Source organism: Eucalyptus grandis, chromosome 4 (assembly GCF_016545825.1).
Source record: "Eucalyptus grandis isolate ANBG69807.140 chromosome 4, ASM1654582v1, whole genome shotgun sequence".
Taxonomy (NCBI): domain Eukaryota; kingdom Viridiplantae; phylum Streptophyta; class Magnoliopsida; order Myrtales; family Myrtaceae; genus Eucalyptus; species Eucalyptus grandis.
Window position 1 is genome coordinate 28,946,120 of NC_052615.1, and position 13,168 is coordinate 28,959,287.

Sequence of the window (13,168 nt, forward strand, 5' to 3'; positions counted from 1 at the left end):
AAGCTATATCAGTGTTATCAGAGGATTGTGCACGCTATGAAAAAGTAAGCTAATTCTCCATCAATGATAAACACAGGAAACTTGAACAAAATTGAGGGCTCCTTGACTCAGTAAAAACACCTGAGAAATCGACCGAGCTGACACAGCGAAATGAATGGCAAGAGCAGTTGAAGCAAGAAGATTAACTGGAATTGACCCTTTATAGTTTTGATAGCATACTACTTGCTACGAACAAGTTCAGCACAACAAGTAAACTTGGGCAAGGAGGGTTTGGCTCTGTTTATAAGGTAAGACCATTCTGCAGGACATTGTTAATAAAAATATTTTAAGGTCTAAAAGCTATGTTAATTGCAAAACAGGGGAAGCTGAAAGATGGGAAAGATAGCTGTGAAAAGACTTTCCAGTACCTCAGCCAAAGGCGTTGAAGAGTTCAAGAATGAGATTATCCTTATATCGAAACTCCAACATTGAAATCTCGTTAAACTCATGGGTTACTGCATTGAAGGAGAAGAAAAGATTTTGGTATACGATTACTTGTCGAATAAAAGCTTGGACACCTTTCTTTTTGGTTGGTTGTTTTTATCTCGGAATAACTATTTTTGTATAATGTATTTTCTGCAATAGCATTCAAACTTGAAAACTTTGTCTGTCATGTTTGCTAGATTCAAGAAAGAAGGCAGAACTTGACTGGGGCAAACGATTTCAAATAATTCAGGGGATTGCAAGGGGCTGCTCTACCTTCATCGAGATTCTTGCCGTAGGGTCATACATCGAGACTTGAAAGTAAGCACATTATCTTGGATGAAAAGATGAACCCGAAAATTTCAGATTTTGGGCTAGCACGAATGTTTGAGGGCACTTAAGTTTTGGTGAACACACAAAAAATTGTTGGAACATTGTAAGCTCTCTAGGCCTATTTGAATTATCAATTCATTGAGTCAATCTCTTCAAGCAGACAGAAATATTTACCACAACGAACATCTCTGTTCATGCATTTTTATCGCCATTGTCTATCAATACAATCAAAGAGTACATAACATGTTTAACTTAACTGCAGTGGCTATATGTCTCCTAAGTACGCCATGGGTGGAATATTTTCCGAGAGGTCCAATGTCTATAGCTTCGGGAGTGTTGCTACTGGAGATAGTAAGCGGCAAAAAGAACACGTCCCTGTATGACTAGGGATATCTGAATCTCCTTTTTCCTATGTAAGTCCCAAATTGCAAACTTAAATCAATATTGTAAGTTTGCTGCAATATTCTGACAGTGTTCTCACTTACAGGCATGGCAATTGTGGAGTGATGGCAAAGCATTGGACCTAACGGATGTAGCAATGGCTGTTACCTCTCCTTTGGAGATAACAAGATGCATCCATGTTGGGCTTCTTTGTGTTCAGGACCATGCCACGGATAGACCAAACATGTTGAATGTGGTTCTGATGTTAAGTGGCGAGTCGATCTTCCTCAGCCCGAGGCAGCCTATATTCACTTTTCAAGCTGAAAGGCCAAATCATTCTATTCCATCACAACAAGAAAGCATCCGGTTTGTTAACACTATCACCAATACAATGGTCGAAGGAAGATGACGACTATTTATTTTCATTTTTATTTTCTATTTTTTAGATGACTTTGTTGTTATTTTTTAAGATTTTAGTGTCAATTCCATCCAAGGATGGCTTAAAGTCCACTCTGAACAGAAGGGTCGAACGGGCTGCTCCACTTTATACATGGATTTTAGGCTGCAAACTAAAGGTTTAAAATGTATACTTTTTTGACAAAACATAATCGACGCAGCAATTTGTTCTAATTTATAGTAGCCAAAACTGTTGTTATAATTAAGGAGAACTACCAAGTAATTGCATCACTCTCACCACCAGTTGCATTTTGAAGATTCGATTTCCTGGGTTTTTGGACGAAAGATATCATTACCAAAGATAGACTAAAGTCCCGCCAAGAGAAGCATGAACATTGGCACGGGACAAAGTATTTCCAGCTTCAATATGATTCCCACATATGATTTACCTTCTTCAGATTTGATAAGAAGTCGTCTATGCCAGCGGCAATTAAATGTCAGTTAGTGATCAATTCAATGACTGAACAATTCAATTCGGATAAGCTTCGCATTTAAATGGAAGGCTAATGTCAGCTAGTGATCAAAATCGGAGCCATGTGATCCTTAAACGGAAGAGCTAAAGAGTTCCTGGTTTGCTTGAAAACCCATATAATGTCTAGCTTCATTGAACATTAATTTCTAAAAGAGAAATAACGATTTGATAATGATATAAAATTTCTACCCTAAAAATAGAAATTTGTTTGATATTAACACAAAATTTCTTTTTCGAATAGAGGAGCACCGGCGAACGGCGGACAAGCGATCGGCAGTGTTTGACGACAAACGGGCGGCAGTGGCATTGGGCGATCGGTGGCAACCGACTAGCGGCGGTCAATGGCGATCGCGGTTGGCAACCAAAGTGATCGACTGGGCCGATGGTTGGCGACGACGAATGAAGTACCGATTGATGAACGATGAAAAATAATTTTTATTTTTCATTTCTATTCTAGAAATAGAGAAGTATAAAATTTTACTACTGATTTCTATTCAAAACAATTTCTTGAACAAAAATTTATTTCAAAAATAGAAAAGTGGAATAATTCTATCAAACGAATTTCTATTTTAGAAACAATTTTAGAATAGAAAAATTGTTTTTGGAACAAAAAACATGTGATTGTCATGCACCCCTAAACCTGTGGGGGAAAATTACATTATTAATCCTAAACCTACTGTGGAAATGTAAATTCATCCCTATAATTTTTTAATTTTGCAAAGTTAGTCCCTACGCAATATTCCAATGTAGTCATTATGAACAATTTTTTTTGGAAATTGCCGGCAACGACAATGACTAGATTATTACATTAGTGATTTTTAGTAAAAATTAGCCGGAAAGACAACCTATTTTTTGTAAATGTTAAATTGGCAAAATTGAAAAGTTTTAGATGGAATTGACATTTGTGTAAACAGATTTAGAATTAATTGGACTATTTCCGCGAAACTTGTGTTATTGTGTTGACAAAACATTTGGCCAACAAGTTTCATCCGAAGTCGCTTTGACCCCTTCCGGGCATGCTTTGTGAGCAAATCGCACAACTCGAGCCACAACCTATGCTTGGTCTTACCCTTAATCGAGAAAAACTGATCGTCGTTCAGCACTGACGCCAGCCTCTCCGCCGCCTCTTGCCACAGCTTCGAATTAACCAAGAACTCGACGAAATCCTCAATGTGGGTGGGGTCAGACGTCAAGTAGCTCCTGTAAACTCTGAGCGGAGTCTCGATGGGCATGCCCCTCTGGCTGACGAACACCAGGTAGGGCTCCCAGATACGGTCGTGCTGCGTGACGGGAGCGCGCAGAGCGCCCGGTCGAAGGTCCGCCGGGTGCGGGTGACCAGCTTCTGCACCGTGAGGGTCTGGAGGTACATGATCCAAATCCGGGGCATCTTGTGCATCGTCACCAGGGCACGCTCGAACGTGTTGTCCAGGGTCTCGTACTGGGAGTGGGTGATGGGGAGGCTCCGGACGATCTCGAGGCGCTCCCGGAGGTAGGCGTGCCAGAGCTTTTAGCTGCCGGGGAGGGCCTTGAGGGCGCGCTCGTAGATGACGAAGCGCTTCTTGAAAGGGGAATCGGCCCGGGCGATGAGGTAGCGCCACCACAGCTTGAGGCTGAAGGGGTTGCGCAGGAGTTCCTCCTCGTAGAGCAGGTCGTCCTGCGACGGGTACAGCTCCTTGGGTATTGACATCGCTGGAACCCGGAAAAACCCAGAAAACCCTCGAGCGCCCAGAGAGGGAGGAGGCGGAAAGCGACAATCTTGCGCGCGGCGGCGGTGCCGGGAGAGAGAATTCGATCGGAACTTCCGGAGTCCGGCGAGAGGGGTAGCGAGGAGGTCGGTCGTCGCTCTTTCTCTCGCCGGGAAATCAACGGCGGCGGGCGCGCCATGAGCGGGAGGAGGCTGCGGCGGGGAAAAGCCCTAGTCTTTCCGGCAAGGAGGATGGTGAATTTGGGGATCTTCGCAGCAATGGCGTCTCTCTCTCTCTATCTCTCTATCTCTGTGATCTCGCAGAGGTCGAATTGCGGGAGGAAGAAGAGGGATTTGGTGTTTTGCTCTCAGTATTCTTCAGCACAATTACTTCTGAGTTCATTATCTTCTTATAAATCCGTGAACATGGCCCTAATGGGCGAGAATTACCCATTAAAAGACCGATTGCAAAAAATTGAAACTAACACCTTCTTATTTGTTGGACCACCAGTTTAGCCCCGTTTTCGAGTAAGTCCATAAACCAGTCCTATTCCTTACAAAGCTTATTGTGGCCTTATAATCGGGTTAAATTGCAAGCCATTAAATTTGATTCATAATTAAAAACTATAAGGCAAAATGAACAAATACTACTCGCTAACTAAAAACTTAATCTCTTCGAAAGTCATGGTATGTTCCTCTGAAGGTTTCCCGATACTAGATATATGCGAAGAACATTGATCGCTTGATTCATTTTTTTTAACATCAATCTAATTTATTTAATTATACTCTTAAAACAAGCTATTGGCTTTTATGGACACGTTCTCTCCTTCCTCTCCCTTTGTTCATTTTATTTTGATTGAGAAAGCAAATAAATGGATTATTAGAATGAAAAGAAGAAGAAGAAGAAGAAGTAGGGGTTAATTCTATTACATACCCAAAAGATAAAATTAGTCAATAATTTTTTATAATTACAAATGTATATGTACATATATATTTGGTTGAAAAATTAAAAAATAATGAAGTGATTGAGATGAATTTCTTTTTTAAACATATATATATATATATACACTACTATGGTCTCGGTTGGGTAAGTGGGCAATTTCACGCCAAGAACCGGATCGACTCCCATGGGAATTGTTGGTTTTGGTCCTATCCAAACTAGTTCCGACTAGTTCAAGTAGTTCTCAATTCTTTTACACACTCTTAGCTTTTAAAGACGTGTTTGATAACCGGTCAATTTTTAACTATTTCTGAAAAAAAAAAAAAAAAGAATATAAATCAATTTGGTAAAGTAACTAATTTTTCTATTCCCAGGGAATAGATCGGTGGTAAAGGAATAAATTTGAAACATGATTCAAAACTAGAAAAATGTTTTTTATTCTCAAGAACGATTTTACAATAAATTCATTTTCTTTTTATTCTTTTCTTCTTCCTCCTCCTTTAATTGGTTGCTGGTCTCAGCAATGGTTTGGTGACCTCATTGAAGCCTCATTGACCCTGGGCACCAGCCATTGCCGAGGGGCAACCAACTATAGGAAGAAGAAAAATAGGAAAAAAGATAAGCAAAAAGAAAAATCTCAACAAAAAAAATTAAAAGATATTTTACTTCATACAAAAAATTGAGGTAAGACTAAATGCATTTATATAATTTTTTTCTATTTCAGGAATAAAAATTTTTGCATTTATCAAACACGTTTAAATTCTCAAAAATTTGTTCAATAATAGCATCCGAAAAAACTATTTGTGACCAGTAAATCGTTTTCAAAAAAATAGCATGGTTATCAGACGTATCATAAGACCCGTTTGGTCAAAGAAAAACTACTTTCTGAAAATTATATTTCAACTTTTCAGTATTTGGGTGATCGAAAATAAATAAAAGCGTTTTCCATTAATTAAAAACAACAACCTTAGATTGGGAGAAATTGAAGGAAAATCACTTTTCCAAGGCTCCTTGCGTCATGACTCGAACTCGGGCACATGTGCACATCCCTCAATGGTCGATGAAAATTTGCAACATCCTAGGAATTGTTGTTGATTCATTCATTATTTTGCGCATGCAGAAACATAAAACAATCTCCATACAACATAATGGTAGGATAGAAACGTAGGATAATATTTTCACAAACCACATCTATAATACAGTAGTACTTATATACAAAGTGAAGCTATTCGGCTACCTACGCGCTAAGCTTCCATTTACAAGTTTGCTATTACACTATCATACTTCTCGACCTCTGTAGGGTGAACTGTCACCCATCATCCAGCCTTGACGGAAGACCCGTCACCACATGAGAGAAGATAGCGAGAAACCTACACTTCCCTTCTTGTAGACCCTTGTACACAACCTGGAATTCCTCCATCTAGGGGCCTGAAAATTTTAACCCACTAAGGGGTGAGATAACATCTTAGAGAGTTAATCCCCTAAATCCAAAGTAGGAGAATGGTACACTCTACATGCAATCTAATCACGTTTCTCATAACTCTTTTCATACCAGTCTTTCCTTGCATGTTAGTGCCGATCAAATCATACATACAGTATCGAGTTTTCACATCATATGAATACCGTAACACGAGTATGTGTAAAGACATAAATATCAACATAAGTATACGGGCCCCCAATTACCAGACTAAACCGTTATGGCACGTCCCATACTGCACCACACAGTTCCGTCTTTTAATTAGGTCCTCCCTTTCACTTATTCATGTCAAAATTGATTTCAATACACAAATAACAGTCTTCCGGCATAATCGAGTATCGTCTCGCACTATCGAGCACTGCAACTTCTACATTTAGATGGCATTCCATATAGGAGCATCAGCTCAGCCTCCACTGCGACCAGCATCCGTTGACGTGGGGCATTCTCGAAAGAGCATCATCTGGCCCCAAAGGCTCGTGACGAAGTCTCATGTCATGTATGCATTAACTCAATATCACAATTCTAAAATCAATTGCACATTTAATTCATAACATCATTTGAGCAATTTTCCAGCAAGAAACACTTAGAGAACAATTACAATCGGAATTAGCGAAACTGTCCACTTGTGCCCTTTCAAGTTTAACACCAGAAACCATCTCAAATGAGTTCAAAAAATTCTCAAACTTGAACATGTGATAAAGAATATGTAAAAAAAACATTTTTTATGAAGGCACCGAGACTCAGATCCTTATGGATTTGGCCAAGTAATTCACTCAATCCAGCACTAAAATCGGGTCCGTTTCAGCGGATTCTGGGTTTTCGAAATTAGCTTGGGGGGTTTGAAATAGGCTTATTTGGTCTGAAATTCGAGTATGTTCAACTAGAAGATATAACAAACAACTTTTCTGAATAACTTATTTTTAAAAATCGAACCCGAAGGGTTAGTAACAACCATAGAATCCTTAAGGTCATGTCGCAAATTCCGATTTTGCAGTTTGAGTTTCTATTTAAAGACAACGAAGCCAAAATAATTTTCCTTTAAATCCTCAAAAATCTTGAGAAAATATATGTTATAATTGAAGATGTGAAAAACATTTCTTCAGAAGGAAATTTCTTCAAAATCGCAACATATATCAGTCTACAAAAATAACAAATTGCGCATGTCCAGAAAACAGTTTCAAGAAACAGCCCCTATCTTTGGCTGAATCATCCTATACGGTTCTTATTTTATCCTTTAAACCACAACTAAGCCTTTCTATGGCTAATCTAACGTTTATAACTAACACCCAACCATATGTAATATCATCTACACCTTTCTTACTTGGATGAATCACTAAGGGGGTGATTGGTTCAGCTTTCCCAAGGGGCTTTGAGCCCCCAAAGCCCCTTGGGAAAAATTAAAGGGTGTTTGGTTCGGCTTTTGAATGCTCTTTGGCAAAATGTTTGCCTTTGGAATGCTGATGGGAGGATTAATGAATTTTTGCTTATTACCCATTTTACCCTCAAAATTTTATTAAAAGTCCAATTTTATCTTATACAAAACAAACCCTAACTTTTTTTAGGCTTTTCTCACGCTACGCTCTCTCACGCAACACTCTTCCTCATCGCTCTCTCTCCCTGCAACTCGACGGCTCTCTCTCCTTGCAACTCGACGGCTTTCTTCTTCGTCGCTTCTCTCCCTGCAACTCGACAGCTTTCTTCTCCGTCTCTCTCTCTCCCTGCAACTCGTCGACAGCGGTCCTTCTCGGATTTTGGATCCATGTAAACTCTCGTTACCTCGACGGAGCTCTCTTCCTCTTCTTGTCTTCGGTTTCTCTTCACTCCCACTTCGCTCATTGCTCCCTCCGGCGGGTACTCTCTCCGTCCTTCCACTTCCTTTGAGGCATCCCGCTCTCTCTCTCTCTCTCTCTCTCTCTCTCTCTCTCTCTCTCTCTCTCTCTCTCTCTCTCTCTCTCTCTCTCTCTCTCTTATGTTCTATTGAGGGTATTGCTTGATTTCGTTGATGCTAGAATTCGTTCTCGAACGAGGCAAGATTTGGGGTTCCAGGGCTCTGATGATGGGTTTTGAGTCCTGTGTTTGATCGTGGTTTGAATTTATCTTCTTGGGTTCAATCCTTTGCCCTCCTCTCCTTTTTTTTCCCCTTTTTGGGTCGTAATCTTATTGGGTTTTGGTTCGGCGTCCCTGTAATTTGCAAGGTATTCAAGAAAGCGCGTAGATGGTTGAGGTCGGTGTGAGATGAGGGCACCTGTAATCGCTAAGAAAAGAAAATGGTCGCAGTTGTTCTATGTTTTTTTTTTTTTTTTTTGCTTTCTTGTATGAGGATTTGAGACAAGGGAGTCTTGAATAGGTCGATTCATGCCAAATTACTGCAAATAGTAGCTCTTCGAGGATCTTGTTAATGGCGGAGTGTTTCTTGGAGATGATTGTTTCTTGAGGTAAGCTAGCCGAGCCTTTGTCAATGTCATTACAAGAGCTTGCTCCAATGGTAAAGATTCATAAGTTCGAGTTCTTAGAAAAGAGGGCAAAAACATCCTGACGAGACTCGGATTTGATTTGAAGGTGGAGAAAGAAAATCATTGAAAAGTGAAGAACTATGTTAGAGTGTATGATTATTCTGATGCAAGCTCTGTCTATCCCCTGATTAGTCGAATCACGAAATTCAAGATGCGGCATACAAGCAAAATTAGTCTTTGAGATAGCAAACAACAGGAGACAAATTCGGTAAAATCACCACTTACCCGCAAAGCTACTTTTTGTGGAGGAGATGACCTCATATAGGCTATTACAAGCCTTCACATCATCATATCTAGTGGTATCTTGACATCATGGTGAGAAACCAGCCAAGGAAGACCTAATGAACATTATGGGAATTCGAAGATCAAATCAATATTAATCTGCAACCCTTGCTAGGTTTTGATTAAGGATAAAACTTAGCAAACAACCACCGGCGGTGGTGGCGTAGGTGGTTGAGCAAGGGACTTCTCGCAAAAAGACCCGAGTTCGATCCACGGCGTCGTCGAGTCTTAAGTGCAAGCCGCGTCTTAAGTGGGTTGTCAGTGGTGGGTCCTCCGGCTAGCAGCCCTCCGGGGTTTACTCTCCACCGCGAGCGCGTGCGGAGGTTCCCTAGATTACCAAAAAAAAAAAAAAAAAACTTAGCAAACTAATAAGGCCAGGTTGCCAATTACAAATTGATTGCTATTCTTCTGTATGTTATTCTTTGTTTAAATGGCTCTATAGACTTACACAAAGCCTGGGCAGCCATTGGTCTCCTTCTGTAATTCTTGTTCAACAATCTCTTCACAAAATCAATTGCTTTAGGGGATCGAGAAGGCCATGGGTCTTCATCAAAACTTGGCTCTTCCTCACGAATCGCCCAGAATATTTCAGATTGATTCTGCCCCCAAAAGGGTGGATCACCACATAGTAACATATAGGCAATGACACCAATACTCCACATGTGTCCGGTTTCGTAGAATGCATGTAGAACATCAGGAGCTATAGTAAATTCGCTTCCCACAAAATCCTTCAACTTGACATTGCTTTGACTGCACTTTGCACATTCTTAGATCAAGAATGGGAACCTTTCAAGTTTCTGCCTTTCTTTTTTCATGCATAACTAGCACTTATGGCTTTTGAAATTGATTGTTCTGTTGTTGTAATAATTTGACATCACTTTTCTTCTATCCTGTTCGCTTGCTACGTTAATTGTACTTATTGTTCCTTGTGATTTGGTCACCCAAAGGTGTCCGCATGCCCAACTTTTATGTTTTTTTTTGCTCTTCTGCACTTTACTATTGAAGCGGTTGCAAGCATGAGAGTGATTATAGGATGGTCTTAACTTTTTCGAGGTTCTTCATTATGGCTATCGATGCCTTATATATAAACTATTGTTTGGAAGATAAAGTAGAATAAACTTTTGCATGCTGTGGGGTCTTCATAGTTGTCTTTGTGATAATATATCGAATGACCAATGGACAAACAAAGGGGTTACTTAGATGGTGAATCTATGTTGTGCGATTCTAGTTATTAAGAAATACTCATCATTGCCAAGGTGGCATGAGTTTACCTTCTTAATGATGAGCCATGTTCATCATGTAATTGTCTAATGCGAAGTTTAAGCTTATCTTTGCCCAATGATGGATATGTTTAGTTTGCACATTCACTATTATTTTAGGTTTTGGATGACCTAGTATAATGAAGGATTTTTTTATGCAAGTACAATCTTTTTGCGTGTCTTTATTTTTCTCAATGTTAGTTTTCTTTTTTTTAAGTGAATATCTTCTAGTTTTTAATAAGAGAGGGCCCGGTGGTTGATCTTGTTTGTTTGTCTCTTAAATTTATTCATGTCACTTTACTAGTAGGATGAGTTCATCAAAGGAAAATGCATTTGGAGCTCGGAAGATGTAGAAATCTTTTATAATTTGTGTATCGAACAAATTGAAAAACAATCGTCCCGCAAATAATAAAAGAGATGGATAGACAGTCATAATTAGTAAGTTTGAGGAGCTAACGGATAAAAAATATGATAAACAAAAAAATGAAGAGTAAGTGGGATAACCTCAAGGAAGAATGGAAAAGATGGAGGTCATTGCTTTTCAAGGAAACTGGATTAGGATGGGATTCAAGGAAGAAAACCATTGATGCGAGTGATGAATGGTGGGAGCGTAAAATTCAGGTTTTCTCCATTCTTTTTATTTTTATTTTTATTTTTATTTTCATGTTAAGCTCACCTTTAATGATACAACTTATGTAAATGCTTCATTATAACAGACCAATCCAAAGTTTAAGACTTTTAGGATGAAAGGCATACATCCTGATCTTGAAGTAAAGTTAGATATGATATTCAGAGATACAGTTGCTACTAGAGGAATCACATGGAATCCCAAACAAGGTTTATGTATTGATAAGATGTGGAGATCACACAACCTGGTATCGATGATGTTGTAGGGTCTACCGATGAAAACTTTGAGGATCACATGGATGAATCAACCGGAACTCAAACTCGTAAGAGAGCTACGACTTCAAAGATGCAAGCTCGAGAAAAGAAATATAAGAAATTGAGCACAAGAGAGGAGCTCGGATCACAAATTAACAGGCTGCTTACGGTTGTTGATAGTAGGAGTACTACCGATTGCTGCATCCAATGCAACCGGTTTAGTCAATCCTTATGAGGACCTCATAGAGATATTGGATTCCATACCTGAGATTATGGAAGACGAAGATTTGTACTCTTTTTTTCAATTTCTCATTTAAAGGAAAAAGATATACAATAGGCAAGTTTTCATGAGCTTAAAGGATAATGCAAAGAAAGTAAAGTATCTCAAATATGAAGTGAGAAAAGAATCAAGTCTTCGTAGATAGGAGAATGTTAGCATTTTATTGTTTTCATGTTTGAAACTTAGTCATTTCACTTTGTTTCCATCTATGGATCTTTCTTTGCAGCATTTGTGAACCGAATTTCAATTAATGTTTGATGTTAGAATTGTTTTCATTTGGTGTTCTCTTAATGTGATAGTTTGCATATATGCGATGGTTAATATATTGTTTATGTTTATATTTTGTTACTTGAAACAGTTATGGATGATTTATGCGATGGTTAATACATTGTTTCTTTTTATAATTTGTTACTTGAAGCAGTTATGGATGATTCACATACAAGGACAAATCATGAGTAAGAAGAAAATGAATTATGAGATCTTATCTCAGTCACTGAAGCTGCAATTCTTTATCAAGCAACCAACCTTTGCAAACAACCTTGCATGACCTTAACATATACAGGTTATGTATGGTTAAAAGAGTTGATTGGCGAATATGCTAATCCGATAAGGTGCTACAATATGTTTAGAATGCATAAGATTGTATTTGACAATTTAACGCATGATTTAGTAACACATTATAGCCCTCAAGGATCTAGGAATACTGATGTTAGAGAAATTGTTGGTATGTTTCTTCATATTCTAGGGCATGGTATAAGGTTATAGATTAGCACAAGAGCATTTTCAATGCTTCGAGGAAACCATAAGTAGGCACTTCAACTTAGTTTTAGATAAAGTATGTGATATGGGAAAATTTTTGATCCAACCAACTGATCCACAATATAGAAAAATTCTAGAGAAGATCAAGAAAGATCGGTGATTTTATCCATATTTTAAGGATTGCATTGGAGCTATTGACGGCACACATATTCCAGCGGTTGTACATAAGTATGATCAAATTCGTTTTATTGGTCGAAAATGAACAACTCAAAACGTGTTAGCCATATGTAATTTTAATATGGAATTTGTCTATGTTTGGGCTGGTTGGGAGGGACAAGCTCATGATACCCGTATCTTTTATGAAGCTATTGGAAGACGTGATACAGATTTTCCCCATCCTCCTCCAGGTATGCTAGTCAATGGTTTAGATACATTCATATATCTAATTGGCATATGTTGACTAAATTTACAATATATATATATATATATATATATATATATATATATATATATACATGTAAATATTACTTAGTAGATGCTGGATATCCAAATCCTACTGGTTATTTGGGGCCATATAAAGAAGTTATATATTATTTGCCAGAGTTTCAAGAAGGTCCTTCACCTACGGGATATCAAGAAGTGTTCAACCGTGCTTATTCCTCACTACGCTCGACAATTGAGCAGGCCTTTGGTGTATTAAAATAGAAGTGGAGGTTTTTAACTCATATGCCAAGTTATCCATATGAAAAGCAAGTGCAAATTGTGGTAGCGGTAATGACTTTGCACAATTATATCCAGAGAAATAACGTGATTGATATGGATTTTGAACAAGCAGAATTGGATCCCGATTATGGATATTCAATTGACCATGATGATGCAAAAATGAAGGGGTGGGTGCTTCAAATTCGTATGCATCTCCGGACATTGCACTTTTACGTGATGAAATAGCCATAAGTTTACAAAGTCGTTGAAGTTTGTAATACTAAGT